We start from the raw sequence: 19,275 nt of genomic DNA, 5'->3' as shown, positions 1-19,275 counted from the left end.
GAGGCCCCCGAGCCCGCCCGTGTCACCGAGTCACCGCGCTCCACTCCAGCAACGCAGCACGCGCCGTGTGCCGGGAACGCGGGGCCGACCGAGTGCTGGCTGACCTCCCCGACTTCGGAGCAGTGACACGAGGGCCGGGACTCCTGCTGAAAAGCTGCTCCGACGCTGGCCCACGTGGGGGTGCCGCACCCAACACTGGCGCAAGGCCGTCGCCGGCACAGGAAGTCCCAAGGCAGAGACTCTTCCTCTCCCCCGGGGCCGCAAGGCATCACTTCTCATTCTGCTGGCATCTGAAGCAGCCACGGACTCTTTAGTACCAGGTATTTAGGGCTGAGGTCAGGGCACCCTCCCTGGGTTGGGGCAGAGGAGGGAGAGGCGCGGAGACATCTCCCCACACAGCTTCAAGGCACCAGGTGAGTTCCCCCTAAGGCCTGCTCCTCCCACAGCCCCTTTCCCGCCCCGAAGCACACCGGGATAGGTGGATGACTCTGTCAGACGCCTGATTCTACGCTGTGCAGACGCTTCTGGCATCTTACTGCAGCTAAAGGCACACACTAGTCTTGGGAGTAGCTGCAGGGCCCCAAAGCCGGCACAAGGTGGGAAATACCAGGCCCATTCCCTCTTGTCCTGGCTGGATAAAGGATCTGATCCAAACCACTGCCTTTTCCCGTTTTCTCCCTGCCCCTCCTCCCTCATAAATCTCATCTCCCAGTACCATCCTATTGTAAGAAATCCACAGGATCCGGACTACACTGAGGATTTCCAGAATCCACCCCACGTGTACACCTCTGCTCTTCACATGTCCGTTCTATCTCCAGGCTGCAGAGCTAAAGGAAACAGGGAGGCCAGCCCATCTCCGCTGGCCATTCCCCCTGCAGCCTCTCCAGCTGCACTTTGTGACACTTGTTGAAGTGACAAATCCACACCAAGGAGCAGACGTGACATGCAATTTCCGGCCAAGAGGATTTTTCCAAAACAATGTACCGTATTCTCAGGAATATACGCCAACCCTACCTCCCAGCCGCCTTCTTCCACCTCCACCTCCCTCTTCTCCAACCCTGAACATACTGAAAAGGAGAGAGGGGCTTACAGCTCCCTCCCCCAGACAGAGGATTACCTTGCATCCACATGTCAGCCCCACCAAGTTTAGTCAACCTTAACTCACCCCTCTGTGCGCAGGGCCCAAGCTTCTGGGCCAAGGCCAGGCTGGGTGCCCTCAGAACCTCATTCCAGAGGGAGCTGCACCAGGCAACCCCACACTCTTAGGTCAGCTGGGTCTGACATCACACTGGTCTGGGGAGGAGGCTGGCCAGGGACCAAGAAAGAAAAGGGAATGATTCAGACACACGCCATGACTGTTCTCTTACCACCTCCAGGACAGAGAGGCCCATTCCCTCCCACGGGAGTCTGGCAGCTGAGGTCCTAAGGGCAGGCAAGGCTGTGTCTGCTGGCGGTGCTGGGCCCATGCCAGCCCTGAAGCGTGTTCACCCCCACGTGTTTTCTGTTTTGGTTTTTGAGATAGTGTCTCGCTCTGGCCCCAGGCGGGAGTGCAGTGGTGCGATCTTGGCTCACTGCAACCTCTGCCTCCTAGGCTCAAGCAATCCTCCTGCCTCAGCCTCCTGAGTAGCTGGGATTACAGGCGTGCACCACCACACCCAGCTAATTTTTGTATTTTTTGTAGAGAATGGGTTTCATCATGTTGCCCAGGTTGGTCTCAAACTCCTGGGCTCAAGCAATCTGCCGGTCTTGGTCTCTCAAAGTGCTGGGATTACAGGCAGGAGCCACTGTGTCTGCCTCCCCCATCCAGCTTCTTAACTGTTGGTATTTCCTGTGACTTTCCTTATCTTCTCCACTGACACGCTGCTCCCTGGGGTCACCTACTCTCCTCCAGGGGCTCCTATGACCACCAGGTGCTGTCTCCATTCCTGAATTCCTGTGGCTCCAGACCCACATCTCCAGGCTCCTATAGGGCAGCTCCGCCAGGAGGCTGCACAGGTACCACACATTGCGTATGCATGAACTCATCACCACCCCCACTCCCTTAAACTCTGCTTCTGTGCTCCTGTATCCTGACTGAAAACATCACAAGCCAACACCAGCCACCCAAGGTAGAAGCCACACCCCACCACCAACCTCAACCAAGACTTCGACTCCTTCCTCTACCTTCTCCACCACGCACACCACAGTCAGGGTGCTTTAGCCGCCTCAGAGTTCTCCCGTCAATACACTGAGATCAGGAGTCAGGCAGATGGGGGCTGAAATCCTGACTCTGTCACGTTCTAGTTGGACAACTTTTGAGTAAATAACCTCTAAGCCTCAATTTTTTATCTGTAAAGTGGCGATAAACGGAGTCTCCTCCATAGAACTGTCACAAAGAGTCGTAGGAGATCATGAGGGGTACCCTCAGCACAGCACCTGGCTGCCTGCTGTTACTGCTGTGTCAGCACAGACCTGCCATCCTTCCCCAGCTAGCGCACAGGTGCTCTTTAAGTCCTCATGGCACCCAACTCCCTGCTGGCCCTCAGGCCCTCTGGGATCCACTCCTTGCCAATTTCTTCACCTCTCTCTCTTAGCATTCCCTTCAAATGTCTCTATGTCCCAACCAGGCCAAGTGTTTGCCCTTCCCTAGACATACGCTGGGTTTTTTCTTGTTTTTTGTTAAGAGACTGGGTCTTGCTCAGTTGCCAGGCTGGAGTGCAATGGTGTGACCATGGCTTATTTTAACTTTGAACTCCTTGGCTTAAGTGACCCTCCCACCTCAGCTTCCTGGATGACAGGCACCAGCCACCATGTCCAGATGCCCTTTAATTTTAATGTCTGTGGCCAGGCACGGTGGCTCATGCCTGTAATCCCAGCACTTTGGCGGGCAGAGGCAGGCCAATCACCCAAGGTCAGGCGTTCAAGACCAGCCTGACCAACATGGTGAAACCCCGTCTCTACTAAAAAATACAAAAATTACCTGGGCGTGGTGGTGGGCACCTGTAGTCCCAGCTACTTGGGAGGCTGAGGCAGGAGAATCGCTTGAATCTGGGAGGTGGAGGTTGCAGTGAGCCGAGATTGCACCACTGCACTCCAGCCTGGGCGGCACCAAGACGCTATCTCAAAAAAATAATAATTAATCATGGTTATCTCTGCTGTTTCATTGGAGGGGTGCTTGAAAACATGAGTAGGATAACTACATAGTAATATGTGTGAAAAATAGCCAAAAGAATTGTTTTAAATTTAAATTGTCCATCACGTTCCTATCCTTAAAGGGTCACTATTCCTGTAACTCTTTGTATTAGCGCATAATTGGACTGGAGGAGCCCTCTGCACACAACTCTGCTGTGATCTGTGCATTGTAAGGTAACCATCTGTCTACATCCGTTGCCCTCAAGGCAGAACCTGGCAGGAGCCCGGGCAGGTCTGCTGAGGACTCCATCTTTGTGAGGAACCCTGGAGAAAGGTGGCCTGCTTCCTTCCCGCGAGCTGCTACTTCCCCAGTGGGTGCCAGAAACAAGCCTGGCTGCTGTCCCCTAGCCCCTGGCTTTGCCTCTCGCTGATTTCTAACCCAGAGAAGCCAGTACCTTCCTGGGAAGAGGGGCTGTCAATCTCATCACAACCACTCCAGCCCCAGACCTACTAAGCGACTTAGCCCCCACAAAGCCATCTCAGATCCAGAGACAACTCAGCCAGTTCCTTGGGCAGAGGGAGAGCCTGGCATTGGCCTTAAGAAAGGCGCCTTCGGACTGGACTCCTGCGGAGGCAGTGCTGGGGCACAGGGTGCCACACAGGGTGATGGAAAGGGGCCTGGTTCTGTCAGAGTCCCAGCTCACCCAGCAGGGAAGTGCCAGGGTGGGAGGACAGAGCCCAGAAGCAGGGGCAGACACACCAGACAGGGCCCCTTCGATGCCTCATCTGCAGCTCCAGTGGAGAAGGGCTGTCACTTTAGAGTGGAAGGGAGAGGACCTGACTAAGCAGCATGACACAGCCCACACTGAACCTGGGGCTGGCTGGACTTGTGGGCTGACATGTGAGGACAAGATCCCCCATCTGTATCAAGGCTTTAAAGTACAATGAAGCTGCTTCATGCTCCACCAGCTGAAGACCCGAGTGTCAACCGACACAGAGACCCCTTCCCTCCCCAGCGCCAACACCAGCAGCAGTATGTGGCAAAGGAGACATTCCGGCAGCTCACGGGTCTTACTCCCATGCACGCCACACATGCCCAAGCACCCAGGCTGGGACGCCAAGTGCCGCAGAGCGGCCTCCCGCTGCCTGTCCTGCCCGTGCACTGTCACGGCACCAGGGCACAAAGGGAAGGGTGCAGTCTAGCTCCCAGCTGCTAGCCACTCCCAGGGAGAGCGCTTCCAGGGCTGGGCGGAGGCTGTCCAGCTGGTCGTCCTGCCGACTGCCAGCTCAGGCCTTACCCCACCCCGAAGCCCTAAGCAAGAGCCCAGAGCTGAAGGGGCCTATTGCTGACCTAGAGATGGAGTGTGGAAAGAAAGATGCTGAGGAGATGCCAGAGCTGTGAGCTGAACATGACCCTGCAGGAGACACTGCACATCCCCTTGGGACCATGTCTACACCAAGACCCAGGAGCTGGGAACGTGTCGTCCAGAGCAGCCTCTTGGGAGCGAGAGAAATGTCTGGGGCTTCAAGACACACACTTTTAATCCCACTGTATCCTGCTCACCCATCTGGCCCTTGAAGAACCTGGGACTCTGAAAGGGGAAGGAGGTTTGCCTGGTCCAAAATGCTAAGAAACTGTCATCAGGAATGATGCCCAGAATTTGCAAGGGGGCAAATGCCAGCATAACAGTGACTTTCTTCTGGCCATGGGGTAGGGGGAGGGCCCTGCCAAGGTCAGGGGCCCAGAGAAGAGACCCTGACTCATTAGCAGACACAGTATACAGGAGACAGAAACAGAAGGCTCTCATGTTGTTACATTCGGCTGGGGCTCCCAGGAGGTACAGCTGCTGAAGAGAGGGACCAGAAAAAACCTCTCTCCCCTCTTGCCTTCCTTAGTCACCCATCATGCACCTAGCACGCGCCCACCCAATGCTAGTTTCTAGGGAAATATGAAGGGGCAGAAGTCATGGTCTGGGCCCTCAAGAAGACACTGCACAAGCTCTTCACTAGAAGTGACTGGAAACCCACCTTACTACCCCAGATCATCCCCATTTTACAAATGAGGAAACCAGCTCTGGAGAGATGGCCAGCAGTAGCAAGAGAGTAAAAGGTAAAGCCAGAATTCAGCCCATTCAGGACTGTATGCTCGGCTCAAGAACGCGGGCCCATAGAGATCATGGCTGAAGTCTTGCATCCCTATCACACTTGCTAAGTAAATACACATCGTTCGCTAACGCTGAGTGAATTCATGGATTCTATGAGGAAGTCAAAAGAAGGGACAGGGGTTCCAGGGAAAAACAGTAGATTCCACACAGTGTCACTCCTTCCTGAAACCCCACCAGAACTACAATTAAAAAATAATTTTTTGAATGCCATGGCCCCTAGGGAGGGCAAGAATGGGAGAGGAAAAAATCCAGCACAAAACTGTAGAAGCTAGAAAGCAGATAGGCTAGTGGCAGCTGAGAACTGACCCAAGAAAATCACGAATCCCAAAGTGAGAGACACTTGACTGACCCCCGTGGAATCCTCAAAAGCCTAGGAATTGGCAGCCCCAGAAACCTCTGGAAGAAGAGGTGAGTGTCCAAAGGGCAATGCTAAAATACAAGGGATTACTGAAAAGCTATTTAACAGATAGTAACGGCCGGGCACAGTGGCTCACGCCTATAATCCCAGCACTTTGGGAGGCCAACGTGGATCACTTGAGGTCAGGAGTTCAAGAACAGCCTAGTCCACATGGTGAAACCCCCGTCTCTGCTAAAAATACAAAAATTAGCCGGATGTGGTGGCTAACGCCTGTAATCCCAGCTACTCAGATGGCTGAGGCAGGAGAATTGCTTGAACCCGGGAGGAGGTGGAGGTTGCAGTAAGCCAAGATCATGCCACTGCAGTCCAGCCTGGGTGACAGAGCGAGACTCTATCTCAAAAAAAGAAAAAAGAGAGAGAATAAACCCATAGGCTCTCTCCCCAGCACAAAGCTACCAGGCTAATGCTCCTCTGCCGCCCTGCAAAAGCCAGGGCTTTCATGAGAGAGGATAAACTGATGTCTCTGTACAGCGGCACAACGGGCTCAGCTGAGAACAGAGGGCGTCACACCCCAAACAGGGAAAGCACACACGGCAGATGTCAAGATCCCAGTTCCCTTCTCCACTTGCTCCCAGAACATGGCAGGAGACAAGAGGTGTCTTCTCTAGGGACTCGGACCAGGCCAAGAAAGATGGAAAGATACAAACACTGACAGTTCCCAACAAATGGCCCACCCAGGTCACCATACAAAGCTCTGTCAACAAGGCCACCCAGCACTGCAGCCAGCCTCCCTCAGGAGCAGATAACAAAAAATTACCGGAGACCGGCCAGGCACGGTGGCTCACGCCTGTAATCCAAGCACTTTGGAGGCCAAGGTGGGCGGATCACCTGAGGTCGAGAGTTCAAGATCAGCCTGACCAACATAGTGAACCCCCATATTAAAAAAAAAAAAAAAAAATTACCAGATACCTAAGCATCAGAGAAACAGAGCAAAGCATGCTGAAAAACGCAACCGGGAGGAAGAGACTGTGGAAAACATTTTCAGACAGAAAACTCTCATCAGTTTCCTCAAGAGAGACAAAATAAAAACAGCATTTTTTTTTAACTGGAGGATCAAAAGATTACAAACAAGACAGCAGACACAAAAAATTCAAGAGACTGCCAGGCGGGGTGGCTCACACTTGTAATCCCAGCACTTTGGGAGGCTGAGGAAGGCAGATACCTGAGGTCAGGAGTTTGAGACCAGCCTAACCAACATGGAGAAACCCGTCTCTACTAAAAATACAGAATTAGCTGGGCAAGGTGGCCCATGCCTGTAACCCCAGCTACTTGGGAGGCTGAGACAGGAGAATCACTTGAACTCAGGAGGCGGAGGTTGTGGTGAGCCGAGATCTCACCATTGCACTCAAGCCAGTGTGGTCGAGGCCACAGCAAGTGCTCACCCGTAGCTGCTGCATGTTAAATGAGGCACAGATCCCTGTTTCTCAGAGGTTAATGTACGTAAGATCACCTGGAATCTTGTTAAAACGCACATTGTGATCCCATGCCTATGAGGTGAGGCCTGGGCATCTGCATTTCTCACAAGCTCCCACGCAGCTTGGACACTGTTGGTCCATACACCACGATCGGAGCAGCAGGTTCTCCTCTCAGCTCTGGAGTGGCGGCTCTTTGCCCTGCTGTGCATTAAAACCACCTAGAGGCTTGGAAAGTGTCAGCGGAATTTGTTTTGGGTTTTTTTTGAGACAAGTTTTGCTCTTGTTGCCCAGGATGGAGTGCAGTGGCACGATCTCAGCTCACCACAACCTCCACCTGCCCCCTGCCCCGGGGGGTTCAAGCGATTCTCCTGCCTTAGCCTCCTGAGTTGCTCAGATTACATGTGCCTGTCACTGCATCCAGCTAATTTTTGTATTTTTGGTAGAGACAGGGTATCACCATCTTGGCTAGGCTGGTCTTGAACTCCTGACCTCATGATCCACCCGCCTTGGCCTCCCAAAGTGCTGGGATTACAGGTGTGAGCCACTGCGCCCGGCCAGTTTTGGGTTTTTTTTTTTTTAAGAGACAGGGTCTTGCTCTGATAACCAGGCTGGAAAGCAGTGGTGCAATCATCATTCACTGCAGCCTGAAACTCGAGGGCTCAAGGGGCCCTCCCACCTCAGCTGGAACTACAGGCACGCACCATCACACCCAGCTTTTTATTTTTTATAGAGAGGGGGTCTCACTATGTTGCTAAGGCTGGTCTCAAACTCCTGGCCTTGAGCAATCCTCCTGCCTTGGCCTCCCAGAGTGCTAGGATTCCAGTGTTTTTTATTAGGCTTTTTTTTCCTGAATATTTTCAACCTGTGGTTGGTTTAATTCACAGATACAGAACCCACAGATACAGAGGTCCAACTATACAATGAATTATGATGATATAAGAAAACTACTCTCATAAACATAGATGCAAAAGTTCTTAACAAATCCCTTAGCAAACAGAATCCAACAATAATACATCATAACCAGTGGGGCTTGTCCCAAGAATGTGAGGTTGTTTTAACATCTGAAAATCATTCAGTGTAATTCGCCATGTTAACTAAAAGAAAATCCAACGATCACTTTGAAAGATACAGAAAAAGCGTTTGACAGAATCTAACATCCATTCCTGATTCAAACTCTCAGCCAAGTAGGAATAAAAGGGAGCTTTGGCAACCTGGTAAAGGTCAGATATGAAAAACTTACAGCTAACACTGCTTTTTTTGTTTTGTTTTGTGAGACACAGTTTCACTCTGTTGCCCAGGCTGGAGTGCAGTGGTGTGATCTCAGCCCACTGCAACCTCTACTTCCTAGGTTCAAGCGATTCTCATCCCTCGGCCTCGCAAGTAGCTGGGATTACAGGCGTGTACCACCACGCTGGGCTAATTTTTGAAATTTGAGTAGAGATAGGGTTTCACCATGTTACCCAGGCTGGTCCTAAACTCCTGACTTCAGGTGATCCACCCCCCTCAGCCTCCCAAAGTATTGGGATTACAGTTGTAAGCCACCACACCCAGCCAGCTACCACTACTCTTAATGGTGAGAGACTGAATGCATTCCCTGGAAGATCAGAAACAAGGTATCTATTCTTTTATTCAACATTAGATGAGGCTGGGCTTGGTGGTCCACTCCCATAATCCCAGCACTTTGGGAGGCCCAGGCAGGCAGATCATCTGAGGTCAGGAGTTAGAGACCAGCCTGACCAACATGGTGAAACTCCATCTCTACCAAAGATACAAAAATTAGCTGGGTGTGGTATCTGTAATCCCAGCTACTCAGGAGTCTGAGGCAGGAGAATCGCTTGAACCCAAGAGGCAAAGGTTGCAGTGAGCCAAGATCATGCCACTGCAGCCTGGGCGACAGAGCAAGACTCTCTCTAAAAAAACAACAACATTATACCAGAGGATCTAACTAGTGCAATCAGGCAAGAAAAGTAAGTAACAGGCAAAAAGATCAGAAAGGAAAAAGTAAAATTGTTTATTAGCAGATGACATGGTGCTTTCTAGAAAATCCAATGGAGGCCGGGCGCGGTGGCTCAAGCCTGTAATCCCAGCACTTTGGGAGGCCGAGGTGGGTGGATCACAAGGTCAAGAGATCGAGACCATCCTGGTCAACATTGTGAAACCCCGTCTCTACGAAAAATACAAAAAAAAATTAGCTGGGCATGGTGGCGCGGGCCTGTAATCCCAGCTACTCAGGAGGCTGAGACAGGAGAATTGCCTGAACCCAGGAGGCGGAGGTTGCGGTGAGCCGAGATCGCGCCATTGCACTCCAGCCTGGGTAACAAGAGTGAAACTCCGTCTCAAAAAAAAAAAAAAAAAAAAAAGAAAATCCAATGGAAGTTACAAAAAAGCTTATTAGAACTACTAAGTCGCCGGGCATGGTGGCTCACGCCTGTAATCCCAACACTTTGGGAGGCCGAGGCGGGTGGATCACGAGGTCAAGAGATTGAGACCATCCTGGTCAACATGGTGAAACCCCGTCTCTACTAAAAACACAAAAAATTAGCTCGGCGTGGTGGCGCGTGCCTGTAATCCCAGCTACTCAGGAGGCTGAGGCAGGAGAATTGCCTGAACCCAGGAGGCGGAGGTTGCGGTGAGCCGAGATCACGCCATTGCACTCCAGCCTGGGTAAAAAGAGTGAAACTCCGTCTCCAAAAAAAAAAAGAACCACTAAGTCAATTTAGCAAGACTGCAGGATTCAAGCTCAAAATACAAAACTCAATGGTATTTACATAATTAGCAACAAACAACTGAGAAGTGAAACGTAAACAACAGTACCATCTTATAACAGCATTATTGACAATAGCCAAAAGGTGAAAGCCACTTGAGCCCAGCCTGGGCAACATGGCAAAATCCCATCTCTGCAGAAAATTTAAAATAAAAAAAAATATATTATCCGGGCGTGGTAGTGGACACCTGTAGCCCCAGCTACCCAGGAGGCTGAGATGAGAGGATCACCTGAGCCCAGGAAGTCAAGGATACAGTGAGCCATAATCATGCCATTGCTCTCCAGCCAGGGAGACAAGAGTGAGACCCTTTCTGAAAAAAAAAAAAAAAAAAAAAAAAAAATGGTGAAAGCAATCCAAGTGAATGGATAAACAAAATGTGGTATATTCATACACTGGAATATGACTTCGCCTTTAAAAAGAAGAAAATGCTGACATATGCTACAATGTAAACGAACCCTGAATACATTATCCCAAGTGAAATAAGCCAGTCAAAAAAGTACAAATACTGTATAATTCTACTTCTATGAGGCACCTAGAATAGCTAAATCCAGAGACAGAAGGTGAAATGGTAGTGATCAGGGGCGGAGAGAGGAGGGACAGGAAGCTGCTAATAGGTGCACAGTTTCAGTTTCACAAGATGAAAAAAGTTTTGGAGGTATATGCTGGTGATGGATGTGCAACATTATGAATGTATTCACCACCACTTTAAGATGGTTAAAATGGCAAATTTTATATTATGTACATTTTACTACAATTAAAAGTTTCTAAAAATAAAAAACATTACCACAAAGAAAAACCAGTATCATTTACAACAGCACAGAAATAGGTAATATTTAAGGATATGTTCAGCAGAAGACAGAAAAAGAGTGATGTACCAAAAACTACAAAACACTGCTGACAGATATTAAAGGAAACCTAAATACAGAGAGATACATTGTTCAGGGGTCAGAAGGTTCAATATTGCTAAGATATCCATTCTCCCCAAATTCATCATAATCCCAATCAAAATCCCACAGGCTTTTTTGTAGAAATTGGCAAACTAATTCTAAAATGTGTATGGAAATACAAAGAACCCAGAATAGCTGAAGCAATTTTGAAAAGGCAAAACAAAGTCTGAGATCTTACCCTGATTTCAAGACTTACTACAGTTTACAAACCCACAGTAATCAAGATAGTGTGATACTGGGATAAAAGCAGACAAATAGCTCAATGGAACAAAACAATCCAGAATTAGATGCACACAAACAATTGATTTTTTTCTTTTTTTTGAGACAGAGTCTCACATTGTAGCTCAGACTGGAGTGCAATGGCACAATCCCGGCTCACTGCAACCTCCGCCTCCTGGATTCAAGAGATTCTCCTACCCCAGCCTCCCCACTAGCTAGGATCACAGGCACCTGCCACCACACCTGGCTAATTTTTTGTATTTTTAGTAGAGATGGGGTTTCACTGTGTCGGCCAGGCTGGTCTTGAACTCCTGACCTTGTGATCCACCTGCCTCAGCCTCCCAAAGTGCTGGGATTACAGCTGTGAGCCACCATGCCCAGCCAACAATTGATTATTGACAAAGATTCAAAGGCGATTCATTGGAAAGACACATCTTTTTAACAAATGGTGCTACTAGATCAATTAGACTTCTACATGCAAAAAACTGGACATCGATTCACACCTTGCACCACATACAAAAATTAACCCCAAATGAATCGTAGATCCAAATGTAAAACCCAAAACTATAAAACCTCTACAAGAAAACGGGAAAACTGTTGTGACTTCAGGTTAGGCAAAGACTTCTTGGACATAACACCAAAAATGTAATCCACAAAGTAACAGACTAGTAAATTAATTAACTAAAATTTAAAACTTCTCTTCAAAAACACACCATTTTGCATTATTGATCATGAGCATTTTTTTAGGAGACATTGTTAAGAGAATAAAATACAAGCCACAGACTGGAAGAAAATATTTGAAATCACATACCTGATAAAAGGCTTATGTCCATAATATACCAAGAACTCTTCAGAACTCAACATGAAAAGATCTCCACACAATTAAAAATGGGTAAACAATCTGAACAGACACGTCACCAAAGATATACACATGGCAAATGAGCACATGAGAACATGCTCAACAACATGAGTCATTAGGGAAATACGAATTAAAATCATAATGAGATACCACTACAGACATGAGAATGTCTAAACTTAGAGACTGACCATATCAAGAGGTGGACATATCAAAGATGTGTACAAACCAGAACTCCCATACACAGCAGGTGAGTATATAAAACGCACAACCACTTTAGAAAACAGTCTAGCAGTTGCTTAAAAAATAAATGCAGGCCAAGCGTGGTGACTGTAATCTCAGCACTTTGGGAGGCCAAGGCAGGCAGAGCACCTGAGGCTGGGAGTTTGTGACCAGCCTGACCAACATGGAAAAACCCCGTCTCTACTAAAAATACAAAATTAGCCAGGCTTGGTGGCGCATGCCTGTAATCCCAGCTACTCAAGAGGCTGAGGCAAGAGAATCGCTTGAACCTGGGAGGCAGAGGTTATGGTGAGCTGAGATTACGCCATTGCACTCCAGCCTGGGCAACAAGAGCAAAACTCGGTTTTAAAAAAAAAAAAAAAAAGTTAATTGTATACCTAACACATGACCCAGCCATTCCAGTCCTAGGGATTTACCCAAGATATATAAAAGCATACATCCACACAAAGACTAAAAAACCATTCAGAGCAGCTTTCTCTGTGATTACCAAAAACTGAAAACCCATCAACAGGTCAATGGATAAACAGACTTCAGTACACGTGTGCAATGAACTGGTGATACATGCAATCATGTGGACAAACTCCAAAACACTTCCGTTGAATAAAAGCCAGGTCAAAATAAGAGCATATACTATTTGATTCCATTTATATTAGACGCTGCAAACTCAAATACAATGACAAAGCAGACCAGCCTGTTACCTCTGGTAGGGGAGGCAGAGGAGGGGTGGGGTGGAGGGATTCCACAAGGAAACTTTTGGAGACCGGGGAATACGGGGGATGTTCACTATCTTGATGGTGGGGGTGGTTTCATGGGTATATACATAGGCTACATCTTATTAAATTGTATATTTTAAATATGCTCAGTTTACCATGTGTCATTATACCTCAATAAAGCTCTTATTTCAAACAAACAAAAAGAAACACTTCATCTTCTAGAGGAAGCGCAAGCCAGCAGGCTAATCTCGGGCTTAGAGGCCACAGGAAAAGGTCTGGCCATTCCTCCCCAACACCTGCTAGCCAGGGCTCCTCGGAGGTGGGCAAAGGTTCCAAAGAGTCTGAGCTCTCTTCACTCAGGACACTGCAGGGAAGCCCTGGCCCGCCGCACACACCGAGAAACTGAAACCTAGAGACATGATGTTGCCCAAGGAAGTTGCGCAGCTTGTAAGCGATATGACCAGATCAAAAGCAATCTGTGTGATGCCAAGGCCTTTTTTCTCCTATTCATCTACCACAAGTTCAAAAACGCCGACCTGATATAAGGAGGTGAAGATCTGTGCTCATGTGCATGTGTTTAAAACAGACAATTCTCTCCACCGAAGCCAGGCAGCGAGAACCACTCTGGCCATTCCAGAAGCGCCAGGCGCCGTAGGCTCAGCAGCTGAACTTCCGGTGCATGAGTGTTTGGGTGGCAGCATGACAGGCACGGGATGAAGCTGACAGACGGGTTTGAGTTTGTATGAGGAGCAGGCTAACCGGCTCCTCCAGCAGCTGCTACCTCCAGCACCACTCCCTCTGCCCCTACAGGAGAGCACCCAATCTGGTTCGGGACGGGGGCCTGGGACCATCTGACTCAGAGCCACACCTCAGGCTGGGGCAGAGAGGGGTCCCAGCTAAGGCCCTGGGTGGGCAGCAACCCTGCACCCATCCCCACCCAAGAGCCTGACAGTGCCAGGTAAGAGGCAAACAGCCCTAGGAGACTAAGCCCCCCTGTGGGGGCAACGCAGGATGAGTAGGTGTGGCACTCAGGCCACCAGGAAGTCAGCAAGAAGCCAAATACAGCCACCACCCTTGACCTCTACAAGCCCTCCCTCTAGACTGGGCTGGGAGCAGCCCTAATGGTGCAGAGCCCGTGATACCACAGCGGCCCATCTGCAAATCTCCCCAGGGTGGAGTCCTGAGGTGCAAAGGCACCCTCCTCTCCCGCCCCTTTCACGTTGGGGTCGCGAAGTCCCACCCGGAGACCGGAAGGCTCACCAGTTGCTCTGCATCCTTCTGCCCACTAATCACCCTTGGCTCTGGGCCATCACGGTAAATCAGCCGTGACAGGACGCGCGGAGGAGCAGTTCGGGCTCGTGCCGGGCCCAAGCCACGAGCTGTCGCACTCACATCTCAGCTCACGTGATCAACAGGGTTATGAGATAAGGTTTTGTTAATCCCACACCGCCCTCTTCCCTTATGTGGAACGTGTTTTAAGGACTCGAGGCAACCTGTGTTGATTGCAGCATGCAGAATACAGCATGGAGGCACCCCTCATGCCAGCGGCGGGCAGGTGGAGGGGTGACCACCCCTCCTCTTCCCTCTGCACAGACCTGGCAGCCACCCAGACGTCTCGCCCGCTGTCTATCGCTGCAATCGCCACACACAGTGCAGAGGGTAAGGGGTGGTGGGAGGAGGAGGTCCTGCCTCACACCTGGAAACTGCACTGCTTCCTCCCTCCAGGGCTGGAAGGCCTGGAGAGAACCAGGACGGCGTGGGGTCCACCCTCTCGCTCCAGGCACAGCAGTTACAGCTAGGAGAACTTCCTTACCTGCGCCTTCCGCCGCCTCCCCGCAGACACAGCTCCGGCGATGCCCAGGCTGGGACAGCAGCAGACGTTCCCGCGGGCCGCGGCCTGGCCTCAGGCAGTGCTTCCCGGCGCGCCCCGCTTCCCCGCACGCTCCCGCTCCCGACCCCCGACGCCCCTACATCCCGCGCTCCCTTCCGTTCCGGGGCGACCGCGGGGCCGCGCCAGCCAGCTACCACCGCCTCCGCCGCCGGCGCCTCCGTGGCCTGTGCCCCTCGGGGGGCTCCGCTCCCTCCCGGGGCTCCTTCCCGCGCAGACAGGTTTCCTGGACGGCCCGCACCACCTGTCCCTCCTGCACCCCGGGAAGCCAGTTCGCCTCCTGCACCCCCAGGCGCCCCTCCCCGGCAGGCCCCCAGGGCCCCACGGGCCGGGCCCTCCCGACCAGCTCCGCGCGGCCTCGGCGCGCCGGGGCCGCCCCCAGGACCACCGCCTCCCGCCCGACGGCCTCCCACGGCCGCTCCCCCTGCTCGCCCGAACCCTCCGGCCCCTCCCCGGACTCGGGCTCGGGCTGCCGCGGCCGCCTCCGCGGGCTCCCCTCCCCGCGCTCCTGCACCCCGGCCCGGGCCTCGCCGCGCTCCTGCACCGCGGGGCCGCCCCCGCCCCTCTCCTGGTGCTGCCCGCGGGGCCCCAGCCCCTCCTCCTGCGCCACGGGCCAGCGCGCCGAGCCCGGCCACCGCGGCGGGCGCCCCCGGTCCGCCCCGTCCGGCCCCCACGGCGCCCCCAGGCCGGGCTCGAGCCCGCGGCCGCCGCGCTCCTGCAGCGCCGCGCGCACCCCGCCCTCCTCCTGCAGCGCCGCGCCCACCCCGCCGCTCTCCTCCACGCCGAGCCGCAGCCCGCGGAGCTGCTGAGGGCCCCAGCTCAGGACCCCGACGCGCGACGGCCGCTGCTCGGGCAGCGCGGGGCTCAGCCCGCCACGCTCCTCCCGCGCGCCCCCCAGAGGCCGCGCACTCCCGCCCCTCCAGATGGTGCCGCCCCCGCCCCGCGCCCCGCGCCGCCGCCCCCGGCCTCCCCGCCCGCCCCGCCGCCCCCGAGCCCCGGGCCCGCCCCGCCGCCTCCCCGCCGCCTCCCCGCCCGCGCCGGCCCCGTCAGGGGAACGCCCGCCCGCCGCTCTCCGGCCCGAGCCCGGGCCCGTCTGCGCCTGCGCCGCCCAGCGTGGGGGCGGGGCGTCCCGCCTCTTAAAGGGCCCGCCGCGCCGCTCCTCCCCGCCCTCCGCCCCCAGCCTCCCGGGCCCCACCCCGCGGCCCCCTCCCCCGCTGCCCCCTCACCCCCGATGCCCCCTCACCCCCGATGCCCCCTCACCCCGATGCCCCCTCACCCCCCGATGTCCCCTCACCCCCCACTGCCCCCCTTACCCCCGATGCCCCCTCACCCCCGATGCCCCCCTCACCCCCGATGCCCCCCTCACCCCCGATGCCCCCTCACCCCGATACCCCCTCACCCCCGCTGCCCCCTCACTCCCTACTGCCCCCCTCACCCCCGATGTCCCCTCACCCCCCGATGCCCCCTCACCCCGATGCCCCCTCACCCCCGATGCCCCCTCACCCCGATGCCCCCTCACCCCCGATGGCCCCCTCACCCCCGATGCCCCCTTACCCCGCTGCCCGGGGCCAGCCTGCGCCTTCCTGCGGTGCGGAGGGAGGAGAGGTGAAGCCCGGAGTTGAGAAGTCCCACCGAGTCAGGGGCGCAGCAGACCAGAGCGCCCGGTTCTGAGCGGCCGCCGGTCACCGTGGGAGTGTAAAGTCACTGCTACCTGGTCTCAGGCGCTTCGGCTCTGAAGCGAGGTGGTTGGATTGGAGGGTTTCTGGGGTCACTCCAGTGAGGGCAGGATTCTAGTCTAATCTCTCCGTGGCAACCCAAAGGCCCAGAAACCCGGACTGTCACCTCTCTTTCCCTGGGGCCGGCGGAGGGTTTCCGATGGAGGGAGGGTTTGTCTCAGACCTGATGATTCCTGATGAGGACTTGGGCAGAAACAGCCCCAGACCCAGACTCGGGGCCCAGCCCCAGACCTGACCAGGGCCCAGCCTGAAGACGCAGGGCCCAGCCCACACAGAGGCAGCGGTGGGCAGCGAGCACTTGGAACCCAAGAGCTCAGGGTCACTCTGCCCTTGTTACTGTCCCTCATGTAGAAAGTGGGTGTAAGAGTAAAACAACTCTCAGCAAAAAGGAAGGTCAGACCTCGAGGAGCTTTGTAGGGCTGGCTCTTCTGCAGTCACATTGTCCAGCAATGGGGCCCAGGGCCGTAGCCAGAGGGCAGTAGGGCAGTGAGAAAGCGGAGGCTTCTGGAAACCTACATGGGGCCCAGTCTGGGTGGATCTGGGTGGCGGTGCCTTGTCTGTGAGGTGGGCAGGGCAACTTTCTATTAAATCATCTAACTCTGCAAGTAAGTAATGGCAGCCATTCCCCACGGAGCCGTGAGGCCTCGGCCAGGACCACCCCACTGTTGCCTGGCTTCGAGACACAAAGTGAGGGGGACAACAGATTTGGGAGAAGGAACCTGGGGTGTTCTCCCAGCCCTCTGACACTGCCTCTGTCATGCCAATTGCGGAGGCTCACAGAGTCGGACGGCAGAAGGCCCTGCACTTAACACCTGACCTCATCCAACCCCACAACAGCCCGAGGAGACACGCACCATCCCCACTTCTCACATGACAGAACTGAGGTTCTCCGTGGTATACGTGACTTGTTCAGAGCCATACAGCTAGTAGTAGTGAAGCCAAGATTCAAATCCAGTTTTCCAACTCTAAAGTCTAAGGCACAGGCCAGGTGCAGTGGCTCACACCTGTAATCCCAGCACTTTAGGAGGCTGAGGCGGGCAAATCGCCTGAGCTCACGAGTTCAAGAGCAGCCTGGGCAGCATGGTGAAACCCTGTCTCTACAAAAAACACAAAAATTAGTGGGGCATGGTGGCACATGCCTGTAATCCCAGCTACTCAGGAGGCTGAGGCAGGAGGATTGCTTGAGCCCGGGAGGCAGATGTTGTGGTGAGCCAAGATCGCATCACTGCTCTCCAGCCTGGGCAACAGATCCAGACCTTGTCTCAAAAATAAAAAATCATGCTGCGTGCAGTGGTTCAGGCCTGTAATCCCAGCACTTTGGGAGGCCGAAGTGGGTGGATCACTGGATCACCTGAGGTCAGGAGTTCAAGACCAGCCTGGCCAACATGGTGAAACCCCCATCTCTACTGAAATACAAAAATTAGCTGGGCATGATGGCGGATGCCTGCGACCCCAGCTACTCGGGAGGCTGAGATGGGAGAATCACTTGAACCTGGAAGACAGTGGTTTCAGTGAGCCGAGATCGCACCACTGCACTCCAGCCTGAGCGGCTGAGCAAGACTCCATCTAAAGTAAAATAAAATAAAATAAAAAATTCCAAGGCACAAGAAAGCAATGCCAAATCCAGGAGCCCTGCTTCAGAAAGCACCAGGACTAACCAGATTTCACTGGTCAATGGATGCAAAGAGCTGATTTGGAGCACACTTCCCACCAGTAAATCAAGCTCCAGATCAAACACAGCTGGGGGCAAAGCACCTCTACCTTGGTTGGTCCTGCTCCCAGAGGAGCCCAGCCCCCCTTTTCCCCAGCCCCCATCTTCCTAGTTTCCCTCAGACAGCCAGAGCTGTCCACCCTATGCACCTCTCACGTAGGGTCATCTGGAGCTTTGGGCTTGAAGGAAAGAGCGAGGTCTCGGGCTTCCTTCCCCATCCCACACTGTTCCTCACCCGTCCTGGACTGTCCCCGCCATGGGGTGGAGCGCTGGGGCTATGCTGGGATGTGTCTGTGACACTGATCATTGTGGCCAGAGAGACACCGAGGGAGACTGCTCTGCCACCAGGGAGCTGACGTGAGGAATGAGCCCCAGACAAAACACAGAAGTCTCAGGAGACTGGGAGGTGGCTCCACGGATAGCCCCAACCCCCTCACTAACGTGCCTGAGCCAGCTCCTCCTGCATCTGGAACTGGAGGGGCACTGCCCACAGCAGTGACTCGGCAGAGAGAAGGGCTTGTTGGGTCTCGCCGGGAGCGGAGGTGGGCCAGGCTGCCAGAGGGAGACTTTGCTGTGGGGTCAGCAAGAGGGCAAGGAAGGGCACTTCGGGGAGCCCGCAGCCTGGCTCACACCTAGGCGACTGCTGAGCCAAGAGTGGGAGGTGCGGCTGAGGGGTCGGGATGAAGGTGTTCTCCTTCTACTTTGTTTTTTCAGTTATGATTATTATTTATGCATTTATTTTTTTGAGACAGTTTCATGCTGTTGCCCAGGCTGCAGTTCAATGGCACGATCTTGGCTCACTGCACCCTCTGCCTCCCAGGTTCAAGCGAGTCTCCTGCCTCTGCCTCCCAAGTAGCTTGGATTACGGGCGCCGGCTGCCACACCCGGCTAATGTTTGTATCTCAAGTAGAGACGGGGTTTCACCATGTTGGCCAGGCTGGTTTTAAACTCCTGGCCTCTTCTGGCCACTGCTCCTGTCTAGCTGGTATTGTGGCCAAAATATATTTTAAAAAAAAGAAAGAAAGAAAGAAAAAGAAAAAAATAAATAAAAATAAACTCCTGGCCTCAAACGATCCACCTGTCTCACC

General features: G+C 53.4%; 1 protein-coding gene and 1 long non-coding RNA gene across 7 annotated transcripts in view; one reads left to right on the top strand and one right to left on the bottom strand.

The window, feature by feature from the left end:
* TNK2 (tyrosine kinase non receptor 2) overlaps positions 1-14,750 on the bottom strand; it is a 43,757-nt gene extending 29,007 nt beyond the window's left edge. For 5 of the 6 annotated variants that reach the window (XM_039461964.2, XM_039461969.2, XM_039461966.2 and 2 more), the window contains exon 1: positions 14,666-14,750. The gene's annotated coding sequence lies outside the window, so the exon portion shown is untranslated. Of the gene's footprint in view, positions 1-14,112; positions 14,640-14,665 lie in introns of those variants that run through there. The other variant, XM_074406123.1, reaches the window with a different exon arrangement.
* LOC141585663 (uncharacterized) lies at positions 48-9,485 on the top strand. The gene is made up of 2 exons (XR_012519276.1): positions 48-320; positions 3,285-9,485. It is a non-coding gene; the product is annotated as an uncharacterized LOC141585663 (long non-coding RNA).
* Positions 14,751-19,275: the final 4,525 nt, after the last annotated feature.

This window comes from Saimiri boliviensis, chromosome 9 (assembly GCF_048565385.1).
Source record: "Saimiri boliviensis isolate mSaiBol1 chromosome 9, mSaiBol1.pri, whole genome shotgun sequence".
NCBI classification, from domain to species: Eukaryota; Metazoa; Chordata; class Mammalia; order Primates; family Cebidae; genus Saimiri; species Saimiri boliviensis.
This window is presented reverse-complemented; position numbering and strand designations above follow the sequence as displayed.